Raw genomic sequence first — 12,547 nt, 5'->3', positions numbered from 1 at the left:
AGGTATCATAGTAAAATAAATTTCAGTCTCAGAAAACCTTGAAAAGAGATCATCTGCATTCTCTGAATGACTTCAACTAGACATTTTCTTCTGGGGGAAGTGACTTTTGCTTGGAACCCTCAGCTGCTTTTAGAGTATATATTTCTTATGTGACGTGCCATGGGAAGACTAATTAGATAACAGATTTTGAGAATATATACCGACTTTATGGTAGCATTTGGACAACAGTATTTACAAAGCTCATTTCACAAATTGCCAAAGCGAAGACAACTGTTTTTTTCTTAGAGGAATTTTGAGTAGGTTTTCTTGGCTTTTAAACTTGATAACCATAGCCCCTAGGAATATTCCTTATATCGTCCATTATTAGGGTTGGAATCTGAACTTTTTGGATTGTTGGTCAGTAAGAATTGGGTGCACATTCACTCTTGAACGTATAAGAAAAGTTTACAATTACTTGTTGGTATGGTGAGTTTCAATTATTGTATGTTATGTGGTCTTTTAAATCTCCTAAGGCTTTTTTAGAATTAGAGTTAGTGCTGCAGATATCTAGAATGAAGGATTAATCCCATGAGGAAAATGGACTTTGGCAACGCTTTTTATTAGTCGCAAGTGCCATTTTCAGTGAGAGCAGCTCAGGAACTCCAGGGGGGCTCTGTGTGTGTTTAAATTACTTTGGTAATGGAAACATCTAGAAATTGGAGCCTGATGCAGGAGGTCCACACTAGTGGAACGGGACAGGCTGGCCCTCTCTGTTACAGTTCCTTCCTTCTTCGTTCAGTTCAGCAGTTTCGTGAAAATTCCACCTGTACAGTACACCTGGCTACCTTTGCCTTCGAATTCTTATTAAGTCTAAATTAGACAACTGCTGGATTTGGGGGAAATACTTGATTTCCCATCAGGAGAAGCGCTATTTTCGGGCACCTGGGTGGCTCAGTTGGTTAAGTGTCTGCCTTCGGCTGGTGTCATGATCCTGGGGTCAGGATTGAGTCCCACATTGGGCTCCTTGCTCAGCAGGGAGCCTACTTCTCCCTCTGCCTACTGCTCCCTCTGCTTGTGCACGCTCGCTCGCTCTCTCTGACAAATAATAAAATCTTTTTAAAAAGCAAAGGAGAAGCTCTATTTTAATAAGCTTTTGAGAAGCTCTCTCTCTTTCTTTTTTTTAAAGATTTACTTATTAGAAGGGGGAGGCGGGACAGGGGGAGAGGGAAGGGAGAATCGCAAGCAGATTCCCAGCTGAGTGCGGAACCCAACACAGGGCTCTGTCTCACGACCCATGAGTTTATAACCTGAGTCGAAACCAGGAGTGGGACTTTTAAGCGACTGCATGACCCAGGCACCCCACCAGTGGCTCCTTTTTAATTTGAATGTCATTGGTTGAATCCAGGGTTAGTAGCTGGATGTCTGTTGTCCTTGCTCATAAGAACCTCACATTGGCTGTCTAGTCCTGCCTCCCTCTGTCAACACAAGAGGTACATGTGTTAGACCAGTGTGGACGTGACGGAGGTTTCTCTGCCCCTGAAAGCATCAGGAGAGGGCTGGAACCACACATGACACCTCGCCAGTCCTCAAACGTTGGCCTTTCATCAGTTGGATTCACAGCAGTAGACTGGCATGGCCATCATAACCCCGGTTGGAAGTTCTTTCACTTGTACTGCTTCTAGGAGGGCGCATAAGAATGCTTTCTCTTTGGCTTACTCAGCATAAGATCATCAAGACAGCATTTTTAAGCATCTGCCTGGTGGGCTAACCTTGTGGCCACCCTCCATTTGGGGACCGTGTTCCTTTGCAGAAGGATGGAAGAGTTGCGCTGCCAAACCCAGAATCCGGCTCGCCCTGGAGCTTTGAGACGCGCCTGTCACCAGCCTCAGGAATCCCTGCCTCAGGAATGTGGAGCAGCCCAGTGCCTCTGTCCTGAGGAGCCAGGCTGGCCCTGATTCAGAGCTGGAGACTCTTGACTACAGTTTAAAGAAGGTTGCAGGTGGAGTTGGGGAATGAAATTCTCTGTCATCTTCTCAAGAGCCCAAGGATTTAGTTTATCAAACCCGTTTTCAGTACGTTGGGATGTTTTCTGGGAGTTCCTGGATCTGAACTGGGCATTTCACTTGGAGAACGTACATAAGACTTTCATAATTTAAAAAAATCTGCCAAAAAAATCAGAATTGCAGGGCATATGACTAGCTCATTCAGAAGGGCGTTTGAGTTTTGAACTCAGGGTCATGAGTTCAAGCCCCATGTTGAGTGTAGAGATTACTTAAATAAACTGTAAAAAAATAAAATATTTTTAAAAATCAGAATCGTTATGAGTATGAATGTATGTCATATGTGTATTTCGAATATAAAAACCCACGAACCGATGTGCCAGATGAGATCATCACTGGGTGTTTACATAGGTGTGTACACAGAAAGTAGTATGATCTTACTGACAAACAGGGAAATGTCCTTCCCAATGAGTGACTTTAGTGACCGTATCAGCAGTGGGTAAAGTAGTTCACCGCATGCCATCTAAACTCTGAATATTCCTCAGCCCTGTGAATTGTCACAGACGTGCCTGGAAAACTGCCGAGGTCAGGGTGCTGCATCCGAGTTTTCTCTCACCAGCACTGCAGCGTAGGTGATCTTTGCCGTGAGAGCTCCAGCTGCTTGGTCCTCAGCAGTTATCTCAGTCAGGCTTAGTTTATGCCAGGACAAGGGGAAGTAAATGAGTAGGTGAAGAGCTGTGTTCTGGAAGGAAGGGTCCAGGATATAAAAGGATAATACTGAGTGTATTTTCTCAGCACTGTGATTGCAGGAAGATCTTTTTTCCACTTGATTTTTCCCCCTCGGACTCTAAATGTTTTCGGTTTTGTGCGTGTGCGTGTTCCCACTGAATATGACCCATTGACAGTGGTGTGTAGCAGAGAGATCTCACGGCTACAGCAAACCCAGAACACGTCATTACCTGCTGTGGATTCCTCAGACATACCCTTCTGAAGTGAGCGCTACGCTCGGGGTCCATGTGTTCTTTTATGGTTGGCCTTGTAGGAGCAAGCAAGAGCATGCCCCACAGGAGAGAGCGCTGGTCAGGGAACCTGACCTCCTCGGCCAAGTTCCTTCCATCTCCAGCCCTCCACGTCCCCGTTGATCAGGTGACTGAGCAAAATGGTTATCAACGAGTCTTGCCAACCTTGCATTCTAAAATCTGGATGATATACTCAAAAAAACCCTGCCTCCCTGAAGCAAACATTTATTTTATTTTTTTTAAAGGTTGAATTTATTTATTTGAGATAGAGAGCATGAGCACAAGTGGCAGGGGGGTGGTGGGCAGAGGGAGAGGGAGAAGCAGGCTCCCCGCTGAGCAGGGAGCCCGATGCGGGACTTGATCCCAGGATCCTGGGATCATGACCTGAGCCAAAGGCAGATGCTTAACTGACTGAGCCACCCAGGAGCCCTGAAGCAAACATTTAGACCAAAAAACTATTAGAAGATAATTGCCTTGACCCAAAGACAAGGATGTCAGCTGGGACTTTGGGATCCGCATTCACATAGACGTGCTTAAATACTGCTTTTCCTGTGCTAACAGATGCCCAGCTTCCAGCCTTAGCTCTTCTCCCTCCTGGCAGACGGCACCAGCTAGGTCCTTGTCACGGGGTCCTCGTCGTGGGGACAGTGGCCCTCAGCCTTGAGGTACAGTGGCACACCCTCCCTTTGAACAACAGGTGACTTCCAACTATATTAGCACAGGGGTTCGGCTGCGGGCTTAAGGGGAGGCTTCACGAGAGCATATCTGTGGTTCTTTATTCCTGTTCCCCATCCATCAGGGCTTGGAAATTGGCAGCCTGTACACCACGTTTGATTCTCACACCTGCCTTCTTCAGCCTGTGTGGTAGGCTCGTTGCTTGCTTTATTGGAATTGGTTGCCAGCATTTAAAAATCAGGAGACTTTGGGGCTCCTGGCTGGCTCAGTCAGAGGAGCATGTGACTCTTGATTTTGGGGTCATGAGTTCGAGCCCCACGTTGGGTATAGAGATTAAACTTTAAAAAAAATAAATTAGGGGAGACTTCGCAAAAACCCTGATTTCTAGCCTTGCTTAAAATCGGGAGACCTGGCACCCCTGGACTGCATTGTAGGCTGCTGCCTGTGCAAGCTGCTGTAGCGCGTGAGTGCCTGTTGAATTGTCCTGCCTTCTCAAGAGCTGGCTTCCTGTTCTACGGGCCAGTACACCGAGGGTTGGAAAGAGTAAGTGACTTTCTCAAGGCCCCAGTGAGCAGAGCAGGACTGGAAGCCATCCCACTAGGCTGTAGCTCTCCCAGTTCCTAATCTTGAAACCTCTGTGACTCTAGCTCCGTCCTTGTGTAGAACCTCTCTGCCTCAGCGTCTCTTCTCTACCATCTTGCTTGGAGGGAATGTCTCACTCGTGCCTGTGGGATTTTATGCTGTGGAGGTGCCCGAGTGCGGGCGCGGAGAGGCCCGTGCCACTGCCAGGAGAATTGATCACATTTCCCGAGAGAAGGAGACATGCCATGGTGCACAGGGCCGTGTAAAACTCGCCATTTAACCTCGACGACTGGTTTTTGGCTCCCCCGTTCCAGCAGGGATCCTTAACGTGGCGCCTGTGAAGCCCGAGTGACTATAGGCAAAACTGCCATTTCCGAAGAGTCCAAGGGACTCCGCTTCCGCCTGACTGGAAATTGAGAGAAGGCGAGGTGACCAGTGACCCCCCATGAAGGGGAGCCTAAGCAGGGGTGGGGTGTTCTCCCTCTGGACCTGTGGCGGGGAGCCTGGGCGGGAGAAACTGCTTCTGCTGCACCCTTGGCTGCTTTTGCTCCCAAACGCTAGGCGCAATCCCCAACCCCAAACCTGCAGTGTCCTCACCCATTTTTGCAGGTCTGAGTTTCTCAGCAGCACGTGTGACATTGGGGCAGGTCACTCTGGGGTGGGCACTGGGGAGTAGAGCAGCACCCCAGTTGTGACAACCACAGATGTCCCCAGCATCACCCGGTGTTCGCTAGGGGCAGAGTCACCCTGGGCAAGAACCCCTACGCCAGATTTCTTAGGTTTTGGCAACCACGTGGGCCATGCCTGTGGGAAGTCTGCCATGAGCGGTGTTTTGGCTCCCTCAACACCTAAAACCTCTGTGTGGCAGATTGGTTGCCAAAATGTCCTTGTCCTTCATCCTTATGTCCTCACCCTTTCAGCCATGACCTTGCAGCTTTTCCCATCTAGAAGTAATGTCCGTTTCCCTAGCCCTTGAATCTGGGCTTCTGCCTTGTCTTGCCAAAGGACTGCAGTGGAAGTGACACTGCCACAGACTGACAGTCAGTGCCTCCCAAAATCCTAACTGAAGCCTAGTCCTCCATGTGGTGGTCTGGGAAGTGGGGCCTCTGGGAGGGGCTTGGGTTGTGAGGGTGCAGCCCTCACGGATGGGATGAGTGCCCTTATGAGAGAGGCCCCAGAAAGCTCCCTCACTCCATCCTCCACGTGAAGACACATAAGAAGATGGTGGTCCATGAACCAGTCCCTCACCAGACACGGCATCTGCCGGCACCTTGATCTTGGACTTCTAGCCTCTGGAGCCTCTGCCCGCATCCCCTCCACCTTGGGAACGCTGCCGCATGAAGGACCCAAGGCCGGCCCTGGAGGACGAGTTGCTACAGGGAGGGCGCAGGAGTGTCCTTGTGATAACCAGCTGCCTTCCAGAGGCGGAGCGGCCTGCTGCTGACTTCTGGTGCGATGCAGCCCAGCCTATGAATCACGAGCGAAATAAACAGTCGCTGTTTTAAGCCAGAAATCAGCAAATCTTTTCAGTAAAGGGCCAGGGAGTAAATACTTGCAGCTTTGTGTATAATTTAGGGCTGTTGTAACAAAGGACCACAGACCAGGTGTTTTGTAAACAGTAGGAAAGTATCCCCCGCAGTTCCAGAGGCTGTGTGTTTGAGATGAGGGTGGCCGGGGCTGGGTTCTGGTGAGAGCCCCGAGGCTGGTTGCAGACGGCTGCCTTCCCACTGTGCCCTTGCCTGGGCGGCGGGGGTGGGGGAGCAATCGTACTCCTGAGGGCTCAGAACTCCTGATGCCATCTAATCCTAATCCCTCCCAAAGGCCCTGTCACAGTGAGGGGTAAGGTTTCAACATTGGATTCTGGGAGACAAACATTCGGTCGCTAACACCAGGCCATATGGCCTCTGTTGCCGCTACTGAGCTCCCCCACTCTAGGGCGGAGGCCGCCGTAAACAGTGCACAAACAAGCGGGCGTGGCTGTGTGCCATCGAAGCTTTAGTTTTTGACTCTGAACTATGAATGTCACATAATTTTCACGTGTCACGAAATAGTACTTTAACTTTCTCCATCCATTTGAAAATGGGAAAACCATTCTTTGCTGTGGGCCGTACGAAAGCAGGCAGTGGGCAGATGTGGCTGTCCCTTGGCGAACCCTGCTTAAAACCCTCCCGTTTCTCCCTTTTTCTCTCCACCTGGGCACTGCTGCACCAAGTCTTTCTCGAGAGTGGGTGTGAGACGCACGACACATGCCCTCCCCGAGTTTGAGGGGCACCCCACGCTCCACGTCCTTAATAGAGCTCCCTTAGCTAACTAAAAGCGAGGCAGCACTCTACCCTCCCAGACCATAAACACTCAACAGGTGCCTTCGTGGTGTCGTGAGCAGTTACTCAGAATAAGGTGGGTCTCATGTTCCCTTTCTGGGCCCCAGCCACCACTTTGATCATTGTCCCCACAGGTTTACTACCCTTGACTGCTCTGCAAGGCCCCGTCTTAAGTGTTTGTGGAGCCCTGAGGGAGAAAGAATGGTATGCCAGCAGCCCACAGTTAGCAGGAGCCCTCCCCCACCTCCCAAGATCAGAAGAGGACTCGCAGGGAAGGGTGACTGGGATTTTGGTGGGTGGGGCTGGGATGCTGCCTACCAGCCCGAGTGAAGGGCCTGGTATGGACATTGAAATGGGAGGAAGGCACAGGGGCCTGACCGGGAAACTGTGCTGTGCTGAGAGACAGAGGATCGGTGGGGGGGGGGGGGGGGGTGGCAGGAGGCTAAACAGTGGGCTCGGGGCTCTCAGATGTAAGGCAGAAGCTGGGGTTTATGCAGTTAGCAATGGGGAGTCTCCAAGATATGTCCTGTTTTAGAGTCTTGAATAAATCACAAGATTTGTCGTGTTTTGGATGCTAAGGTGGTGCTATAGGCTGAATTGTGCCCCCCCCAATTCATATGAAGCCCTAACCCCCAATGCCGCCGGAGGCAGGGCCTGTCGCAAGTCATTACAGTTACCCGAGATCGCAAGGGTGGGTCTGAGGCAGCCGGCCTCGCCCCATTCGGTGGGCTGTGCTTGGTTTGTGGTCAGTGGGGTGGGACCCAGGCTGGGAGGGAAGCCACGAGAAGAAGCCAGCGCAGGAAGGCATGTGTAGAATGTACGGGGAGGATACCTTGCAGCATTGCTTTACCAGCAGGATATTGGAAATAGTGTTTGCTGGTTTAAAGAGATGCCCACAGACTCTTCGATGCTCCTTCCTTCAAAAGTTGGGGCCTAATCCTCTGCCCTGGAGGGTGGGTTAGATTCAGTAATTCACTTCTAACTAATGGCATGTGGCAGAAGTTCTGCCCTGTGATTGGTGTCAGAGGCTGGGTCACAACAAGTCCAGCTTCCACACCCGACCCTCTGTGGGGGAAGCCAGTAGCTAGCAGTGCTGGGAAAGGCCCATGTGATGGGTCCAAGGCCCCTTGCAAACAGCCAGCCCCAAACGGCCCACTGTGGGAGGGAACATCCGGGAAGCACAGCCGACCACCCCAGTCAAGCCTTCAGACGATGCCGCCCCAGCCAGCGTCTCGGCGGCAGCCTCAGAAAGACCGTGAGCCTGGAGCCCAGCCAAGCCACCCCCATGTTCCTGACCCTCAGAAACCGTGAAGATCAGTATTAGGGTTTGAAACCACAGCACTGGGGATGATTTTTGACTCAGCAGTACGTATACATAATGTAAACGTCTACCGAGAGGAAGGTAGGCGAATGAGGCGTGATCCATTCAAGTGAGTGAGCCATCAGCCTTTGGACGCGCACGGTGAAAGTACAAATGCACTGCACACCGTACGTCTAAATACTTTAACATCGTAAATCGAGCTGGCAAAAAGTTAAATACGGTATGTTTTAGCTTACCTGCCTTGGCCGGTAAACCTTTCTAACAACAACAACAACAACAAAAAGAGGCCGAGGTTTTTCTGGCTGGCAAAACATCAGAGGTGACCGAATTTGATTATCGTGCATGTCTGGGCATTCTGTTGATGGGCTAGTGCGGTTTGGAGGTCTGAGATAAAGTAACAAATCATTAGTGATTATATATTCTGTAAAATTTATTTTTAAAATTATATTAATTTTGTTTGTATCATTTATATCATTTTGTTTCAGCATGAGTGGTGTTTGTGTAACCAAGATTTTCTTGTCATCTGAGTTGTGCTACTGTAATGACCTGAAGCAGCTGTCGCAGATGGGCTGCCTTGTGTCCTCCCTCAGATTTGCATGTGGAACTCCTAACCCCCAAGACCTCACTCAGAATGTGACTGTATTTGGAGACGAGGTCTTTATTTAATTAATTAATTATTTATTTTTAAGATTTTATTTTATTTATTTGACACAGAGACAGCCAGTGAGAGAGGGAACACAAGCAGGGGGAGTGGGAGAGGAAGAAGCAGGCTCCCGGTGGAGGAGCCTGATGTGGGGCTCGATCCCAGAACGCCAGGATCACGCCCTGAGCTGAAGGCAGACGCTTAACGACTGCGCCACCCAGGCGCCCCAAGAGACGAGGTCTTTAAAGAGGTGATTAAGTTAAAATGTGGTCACAGAGGTGGGCCCTAATCCAATATGACTGGCGTCCCCATAAGAGGAGATGGGACACAGATACACTTAGAGGGATGACTCGGTGAGGATACAGGAGAAGATGGTGTCTACACACGCAGGAGAGATGCTTCCGAAGGACCTGGCCCTGCCACCTCCTTAATCTTGAACTTCCGGCCTGTCCAGTACAGTCTGTTGTTGAAGCCACCGGTCGGTGGGACTTTGTAATGGCAGCCCGAGCCAACCAACACAGCCCCTTTCCCGATCAGGGTTCCATCTCAGAGCTGCGGGACACAGGAGATGGTCGGAGAGCCCGAGTCCCCTTAGGGACGGGCCACAGCTAGCGCCCTTCCATGATCCTCAGAAGGACATGAATTCTTACCTACACGGTCGCCTGGGGGCACGAGGCCTTCATTTCTGCTGGAACCCCAGTTGAGAAAGGCTGAGCTAACAGATCCAACCTTAAAATGCAGTTACAGCTGAAGTGAACAAAGCAGATATATTTTCATCAAAAATGTTGAGGAATAAAAAAAATGCTGAGTAGATGTAAAACATGGAAAAATCAACATAATTGTTTATGTCTTTCTAAAAAGTTTCTTAAAATACTAGAAAATGTCTGTTAAACATGAAGACAAAATATATGGGGGGTGGGGAGTAACGGTAGTAGTTATGAGGTTTCATTTTATTGTAGTGACATAGACACGACATAAAGTGTACCATTGAACCGCCTCTAAGCGCACAGCACCACGGCGTGAAGCACGCTCACCCCGTCCTGCAGCCACCCCCACCCTCTGTCTCCAGAACGTTCCATCCCGCCACCTGGAGACTCTGTCCCCAGGAAGCACGGACTCCCCACCCCCTGCCCCTGCCCTGGCTCCCACCAGCTCCTCTCTGTGTGGACGGGACTCCTCTGGGGACCTCCTGGGAGTGGGGTCCTGCGGGATGTGTCCTTCTGGGTCTGGCTGCTCTCACTGAGCACGGTGTCCTCAGGGTCCCTCCACATCACGGCCAGTGTCAGGGTCCATTTCTTTCTAAGGCTGGATCATCTATTGTGTGTGAGTGGAGACCGTATTTTGCTTTCATGTTCTAGAGCAAGAGGTAGGGAGAAGGGTCTCCCCAGGGCCTGAACAGGGTCAGTCACGAGAGCGGGAGGCGGCTGAGACGCTTGTGTTTCTCAGTAAACGGGTGTGTGTGTGTGTGTGATGGGTGGGACCTTCTCATGCGGCACTGCCCCATAGGACTTTCTGTGATGATGGAAATTTCTCTCTGTGCCTTCCACCGAGAAACCTAAATTGATTAAAATGAAACTAAGTGTTGAATTCCGTTCCTCAGCCACCCGAGCCACATTGTAAGTGTGTAGGGGCCACACGTGGCCGGTGCTGCCGTGTTGGACGGTGCGGCTCTAAAATGTGGGGCCAGGGGCCTGGGGGGCTCAGTTGGTGAAGCGTCTGCCTTCGGCTCAGATCGTGATCCTGGGGTCCTGGGATCGAGCCCCACGTTGGGCTCCCTGGTCGTGGAAAGCCTGCTTCTCCCTCTCTGCTCTGTCTCACTCTTTCTCTCTCTCTCTCAAGTAAATAAAATCTTTCAACAAAAATGAAATGTGGGGCCAGGTCAGGGGTCCTCTAGCCAAGTGAAGAGCACCGTGGGATATAACAGTTAAAAATGAAGGAGCCACAAGTATTTGTATGAAGCCAGTACCTTCCGGCAGCCTGGGGGTGTCGGGGGTGGAGAAACAGGTTGCTGGGTAAGATGTGTAATAAGGACATAGCTTTACACGCAAGGTGACACTGAAAGACACCACTGTGTGGCATGAAGACTCCTTCCTGTGTAGTAGAAGTATAGAAATCATGGCCAACCCCAGGGGAGAAGGAAGGGGATCTGATGGGGGGAAGATTCAGTTTTCATTATTTAAAGAAGTTCTGATGCGAATATGGCAGAATACGGAGGCTTATGACAGCTCAGCGGCGTGCACGCATTCTGTTCTACGCTCGGAGTATTTTTGTAATGAAGTCTTGATACCGAGGGATTCAGAGAGCCAGCCAACCACCCGCTCGATCTGCTTTTTGACCAAGACAGTCTCTAAGATAGGGGCTCCTGGGTGGCTCAGTTGTTAAGCGTCTGCCTTCGGCTCAGGGCGTAATCCCGGCATTCTGGGATCGAGTCCCACATCAGTCTCCTCCGCTGGAGGCCTGCTTCTTCCTCTCCCGCTCCCCCGCTTGTGTTCCCTCTCTCGCTGGCTGTCTCTATCTCTGTCAAATAAATAAATGAATAATCTTTAAAAAAAAAAAAAAGTCTCTAAGATGGTGAGAAGAGAGCCCTGAATCTCATGAGTGGCTGACTTGAGAAATCTCGGTGCTCCTTCGTAACAGAGAGGGTGCTTCCGTTTTTCCTGGGAGAGATGAAGGCACCTTGTGCTGTTATAGATTGCAGGTTTGGCTCCCCGTTGTGTTGTAATTTCGCTGGAGAGCTGCAGATTCCGAGTTGTTTGGACAGTGGCATTGCACCTAGTAGTGGCCCCTGGGGTCCAGGACACTGCCTTGGATGGAATCCAGAAAGACTGTGGATGGGAGCTGCAGGGGCCGCCCCACCTGCCCTTCCCCAGACACGTGCCCCCAGGACGCCCGTAAGCTCGTGTCCCGCAGCTGTGTCCGCTGCGCACCTGCTCTGTGCCAGGTGCTGCTGCAGTGCCGGGAAAGGCCTTGGGACACGCTGCCGTTGCTGCGCCCCTGTGGCCTCGTGCTGTGGGGGAGGGGACGACCAGGTGACAGACAAGTGGAAGAGGATCAGGTGGTACCGGGAAGAAAACTCCAGCAGGGGGAGGGCGACAGGGTGCTGCGGCTGTCCTAGACGGGCTCAGGGAGCGCTTGTCGGAGGAGGTGACATTCGAGCAGCGACCTACAGGAGGGGATGGGGTGCAGGGGTTCAGGGCTGCATCTCAGACCCTTGGAGGGTTCTAAGCGGGAGGGCGACATAGGCAGGTTTGTGCTGTGCTCTGGCTGCCGGGGGGACGGAGATGCCAGCAGGGAGGTGGGCAGGCTCCCGGCAGGGGTGAGGCCCTGGGCTCTGCTGGGCCCCAGCTCCTGTGAGGAGTGTTTGCACTTGACTCTGTGTGGTTGACCCTCAGCGTTCTGCTCAGCCTGGAGAGCGCTCCCCGTGCTGTCCCAGCTGGGCAGCAAGCCACTCAGAGGAACGGGGGGGGGGGGTGGCTCGTCAGTCATCGCGTGGTTGGCTTTGGTCCAGAAGGTGTGCGAAGGTACCAGGTGCATGAGCACCGCTGGCTGCGGTCCCTTGTACCCAGGCCTGCCTGCCCCAAACCCCACGCACACATCCAGCCTCCTTCCTTGCAGAGCTCGCGGGACCTTTGTGGGATCCATGACGGTATGGGGCTAAAAGCCTTGATGATACTTCCCAGACAAATGGACTTTCATGAGGACCGTCTGCTCGCTGACTGATACTTAGTAGAGTGAGGGGCACTTGGGTTGCAACGATCTGGGTCTGAATCGAACGCTTGACTTGTGTCACTGATTCTCAGAGTTTCTGCATTCAGAAACGGGACTGACGGACAGACAGATGGACACAGTGGCACCTTCTCGATGGCAGTAGGCTGAGAATGAGGTGGTGTTGACAGAGGCCTCAGTGCTGTGCAGAGCAAGCTGCCAATATAACGGGGTCTCGTGACTACGAGTTTTTAGTTCGTGTTAACTGAGCTTCTGTATTTTAATAATTGGGGGATCCATTT

Source organism: Ursus arctos, unplaced genomic scaffold, assembly GCF_023065955.2.
Source record: "Ursus arctos isolate Adak ecotype North America unplaced genomic scaffold, UrsArc2.0 scaffold_14, whole genome shotgun sequence".
NCBI lineage: Eukaryota > Metazoa > Chordata > Mammalia > Carnivora > Ursidae > Ursus > Ursus arctos.
This window is presented reverse-complemented; position numbering follows the sequence as displayed.